Source organism: Belonocnema kinseyi, chromosome 4 (assembly GCF_010883055.1).
Source record: "Belonocnema kinseyi isolate 2016_QV_RU_SX_M_011 chromosome 4, B_treatae_v1, whole genome shotgun sequence".
Taxonomy (NCBI): Eukaryota; Metazoa; Arthropoda; class Insecta; order Hymenoptera; family Cynipidae; genus Belonocnema; species Belonocnema kinseyi.
The window spans coordinates 125,960,985-125,966,826 of NC_046660.1; positions in this window are offsets into that span (position 1 = coordinate 125,960,985).

Genomic DNA, 5,842 nt, shown 5'->3' on the forward strand with positions numbered 1-5,842 from the left:
CCCCTCCCCCTACCTAATTATTGCGAGGTAACTTCTAGAAGTTCGCTCACTTGGTCGGTAAAAAAGGGACCAACCTTGTCTGCTTATTCTTGGATCCGTGGCAGTGGTCTACCTTATCGACCAAGCAATTACCGACTGATTGGAACTGATTGGTGGTGCTATCTGTCGATGGCAGCTAGAACTACGCAGTTATGTCCAAAAACTCTCATAGGTATACTACTACTATATGATGTTAAGCAACATACTGCAACTATTTCAAACACAAAAAGTTATGGAAGAAAACGTTTTTTTTTTTTACTTTTGGCCAGCTTTCCGCAATTTTATCCTAGTGTGTGACGGTGAAAGTTGTAAACTTCACTACACTATTTTTTATTATCATAATTGTCAGTGATTCCACGTCTGCAAACTTTTGGTAAATTTTTGCACTAGCTGTGTAGTAAATTATTAAAAAATTTTAAATAATCATTTAAATATTACAGATTTTTTCAGACAAGTGTTATTACGTGACAAATCAGCAAACTTCAGTCTCAGACTCACGTATTGATATTTAAATGAAGAAAAGCTTTGACCATTTTTACTGAATTATTTTAATCTATTTATGACTATTGCTTAATTTCCTGACAAAGTCAAGAACCTGTAATGAAATAAATTATTCTTCTAACGTAAACACTATGAAATTTTGTTCGTGATATTTAGACATCTAAATACCGCAAATGTTTACAAATTTTTAAGTTTAATGTTCAAAAATGAAAGAAATTATTTTGTTATCTATATACATGTATATAAAATATCGTTTCTTTGCAAAATGTTTTCACGAATATAAAAACGTTCAAATTGTTTTTTTTTCGTTTTTTTTTTACTTTCAACAGAAAATTTAATTGTCAAATAAGTTAGATAGTCAACTTTTTCTAGCTGTTCTATCTCTCTAAATTTCTGCGATTGAAATTTCAATCGAAGAGAGTGAATTGTCACTCTCTCGAAGTGTAAAAACCCAGCTTCTCCAAATTGAGTGAAAAATCACTCTAAAAATGTTAAAAGCTCACTCGATCTTTGGAAGTGACATCTCACTTCGACCGAGTGAAATTTCACTCGAAAAGGGTTGAAAGTATCACTAAACATACGAGTGGATTCGTTCACTCGGTTTTTTTTCAGTGAGTATATTGACTCAATCCGAGTGAGATGAGTTGTCCAGAAGGGTGAAAATTTGTCGCTTGACAACTCTATAGAAAGTGACTATTACACTCTATATATAAAGGAAAGTATTTAAGTTATTAATAAAATACATAATGATTAAAAAACCTAACAATAAAAGTGAATATTTAATAGAAATTAATAGTTTTATTCATCAAAAACAGCGAATCTATCACATTGTACCGTTAATATTTATGTCAAAAGAAAAATTAAATTAACTTTAAGTCATTTATGCTTATCATTTATGTCACTCTAACAAATTGCAGCAAGCTATGATTTGATATCACTTTTTGGTGACTAATGTAAACTTGCTTTTGTGCTTTCTGCTTTATGTTTTCATATAATTAGGGACTAGCAGAATTTTCGGCAGTAACACTAGCGCTTTTAAGTTATCTGCGATAATAATAAAAAAAAAAGATTAAGATTGGACAGTAATCTTATATTCATATGTAATACGCAAACGTAAATTTGGCTCAATGTTGAAAAACAATGACCGCTTACCGCCTAAGCTCTTGATGCTTTTTAACTGCAACAATTCAGGTATATCTTGAGAAACATATTCCACAATTCAAGGAGTAAAAAAATATGAAAATTTTCCCAAAAAGAGATCAGCGTCCGACTTAATCGCCAACAACTCTCTGCTGATCTAAAACATAAAATAAAGCAAACTTTTACTCTGTGTTAAAAGCTTATGCATAGCGAATGCTATAAGAGTAATTAATGAAGGTTTAAAAAATATATAATCGACTGTCCCGGAGAAAATAGTTTCAGTATGTATGAGCTTTATTCTTCGTTACTAGGGTATCGTTTCATTTTTATATGAAGACACATACGAGACTCTAATGAAGTAGAATGTAGTCGATATTGTCGAACTGCTCGTAGACGCTAATCAGTTGTCCTGAGTAGCGCCCGACTTAAAGCGGGACCAACTGGTCGGATACCAGACTGGCTCCCCATTTGCATTCCTACACGGCCAGTTATTAAATTATATTGAATTAATCTTTGAAATTTTCTGACTCTCCACCCCCTCCCTGAGTGGCTAAAATACTAAAAGGTATCCTTATTCTATCTGGGCTGTTAATTACATATTGCCCCAACGTAATATAATATAGGTAAAAATGTTTAAACACAGATAAAAAGTCAACACAAACCTTTCAAAATATCAAAAGCTTCCTCATGAATTCCTTTCAACTTTAAGTATTCCGTTAAAGCTTCTCGATCATTTAGCGTTGCTTGAAAATACCAAAATCAGTATCAATTTAAAATTCAAAGACCTAAAGCGAGGTAGCTCAATCTTAAAAAGAAAACGAAAGATTGCCATTTTTAATCGAAAACAGTTGAATTCAGCCAAAAAGATAAATTTTCAACAAAATAGTACAACATCCAAAACAAGAGATGAATTGTCAATAATAATTTTGAATCTTCTTTTTTGTGAAAAAAGACGAAAGAAGATACTACTTTAAAATAAAAACAGTTGAATTCATGCAAAAAAAACATTTTGAAGAAAATGGTTGAATCTTTAATTCACGAAACATGCAATTTTTATTAAAATAGATTAATTTTTAACAAAAATATGAAATTTCAATTATAAAAAATGAATGTTGAACCAATAAAATTAATTTTCTGCAAAAAACATCAAAGATCAAAAAAATATAAGGTGCCCTTTTAATCGAAGAAAAAAATCCTGGTCATTTCCCGATTCGCAAATATTTTCCACGGTCTATAAAGTTAAAAAAAATCGAACTCTATTCTAAACATTTTTCCATCTAAAGTAATGAATTCAAAAATAGTGTGTTCGAATGCTCAATATCTTACACGTATACAATGGAAGGTACTCACACTTTTCAATTGAACAATGTTAAATGAAATTCAGATAAACTGCAAAATTTAGAACTTTTATAAATTATAGAGTTCAAAGATTCAGATTAAGTTCCAAAAATATAAATACAAGTTAATATTTTCATTAGTCTAAATTAGAGAAACAAGCTATGCATTTTCAAAATTATATCATTTTAAGTAATTTTAAGCTAGGTCCATTTAAAATTGAAAAATAAATGTACTTAACTTAACAGTTTTCTAATTGGAAGTTAAATTACTTTTATTTCAAAAAGTTTAAAAATCCTTAAAACGATTTAAAATTTTCTTTCATAATTTTGAGAACTCTTAAAATGGTTTTAAATTGTTCAAAATTTAAAATATCTTTTGTAAATTTTTTCGGAACTTTTAAAGATATTTAAAAATGAATTTATTCTACAACTTTTAGAAAATCCTGCAAATTGAAAGAAAAATAGAAAAATTCAAATTAAATTTAGAAATTGAAAAGATTTCAAATAATTTAAACGAATCGTATGTACCGACAAAATTCACCTATTCGTACCGAAATTTTGGTGCAAATAACCAGAGCCGAATTTTAAACAAAGTATAGATTTTTAGATTTCAAAAAAAAATTTAGAAGCTTTTTAAGAATTTTGTAAGGTGTCAAACTAACAAAAAAATAGTTTCTTATGATCCTGGAAGAGTTTAAGGATTCTTTTCCAATTTTCAGAATTTTCCAATAATTATACGAAAAATTTGATTAATTTTGAGTCATTTTCAAACCTCTTTATATCTCTTAAAATTACTTAAAGTTTTTCTTGAAATAAAACTTCACTTAAAAATTTAAAAAATTTCAAATAGAGCAATTTAAATTGTAAATTTAAAAGTTTAAAAGCTCTTCGAAATTTTAGAGATTCAAAGCTTTCTGTGTCAAACAAATAAGTTTCAAATTGTTCATTTTTAAATATTTGGTTTGAATTCACACGTCTTAAATGAGCTGTAAAATGTTGCTTAACATTAAATACTTATTAGTTTTGTAAGTCAATCTTTTTTCCTTAAATGCGTTAAAAATGGAATAATTTAGACTTAAACAGTATTTCAAATTTAACAAAAACCTTTAATTACGAATATATTATTATGGAGTTATTTTTAAGTTGAAAATAGTTTATAAAGTTTCAAGTGCACGTTTACACTTTTTAATGTCTAACAAAAATTAATAGAAATAATATATTAATAAATTTATGTATTAAGTTTAATTTAAAAAATAAAGTAAAGGAAAATCTAAAAATTTGAATTAAAAATATTTTATTCGTAAGTAATTAAAACTTTTATTTCAAAATAAAATTATCGGAATAAATCATATATTCATTTCAATTCTTATTAACACTTTTAAATTAAAACAGTTACTACCTGGAAATTCTTAAATTTTTAATGGCTCTAAAATCGGCTTGTCAAATCAGTTATTGTTTAGATTTTATACGCAAAGTACAGATCCAATTTAAAAATAATTGATTTATTCTTGATCCAGCGGCCACCCTGAAAATAGTGTCATTTTCAACCAAAGAAATGAGCATTTGCCTCCAATTGAGTAGTAGTGGTTCCATTTTTATTTTCTTTAATTCTAATTTTCCAAACACTTTACACATAAAAACTACAACAATAATTTAGAGCTGAAGATTGTGCACTGTATTCACTTATCAGTTAACACTACATGTTCTGAACTAGGACAAACTGTGAATATGATGCTCCCGTTGCGTTGATGCTACGTTGCGGCTTAGCATCATGCAGGAGAAAAGTTACCTGATGCGCTTGCGCACATATTCTTGCTATAATTTCCTTCTGAATATTATATAATTAAAACTATAATATATTATTATACATAACTATAAAGAATGTATATTCTATCAACTTCTTTGTTGTTGTAGATTATAAATTAATAATAATATTTCATTATAATAAACAATAATTTTTAGAAGTCACTTCCTGAGTATGAGCACATATTCTTGTTAAGGATGACACGTGTCTCCTTTTAACAGTTTAAAGCACAATATTTTTTTATTAATATATATTGTGTTTGACTAAAGAAGTTTATTTTTATATAACTAAAATAAAATCAATATGGTGATATAATTATATAATAAATAAATAAAAAAATAATAATGATAATAATAATATTATAATGCATAATAATTTACAAGAAAGCATTTATTTTCTATGAACTTTTTTTATTATAGATTATAAATTATAATTAATACTTCAATATATTTAAAATGATATTCCACTCTTAGCAGAAGAAAGTTGCGAAATTTTTTACATAAGCAATGACGCGACGTTGGGTTCCTTCCACTTTTCCTTCTAGTGAACAGCTCACCCTCTACTAAATAGTGAAATCCCTCACTATTTGTCAAAGAGTGAACATTATGACTCAATATCGAGTGAAAGGATCAAAATTGTCACTCAAAAAGAGTGGAGCATACATTCACTCTATGCTTTGGGTGAACATTTCACTCGCAGAAATTTAGAGAGTACGTACAATTTCTTCACCCGTATAAAGATATATGTTATGCTAACATCAAGTCCAGAATAATTTTCAAAGAAAACATTACTTTAAAAATGGTTGAGAGGCAGTGCCGGATTTACCAACGCACTAAGTAAAAAAGAAAAAGGTTACGTGTACACATGAAAAAACCCTACAAGATTAGCATAACAACTTGTCATTTTTTTTTAAATCGAAAATTCAAATTTTTACAGCGTATAAAAATAATGGAAAATCAAAAATTACATTTTTTTCGTTAATCTATTTCACATTATTCCAAAGATTCGCCATTATTTAAAT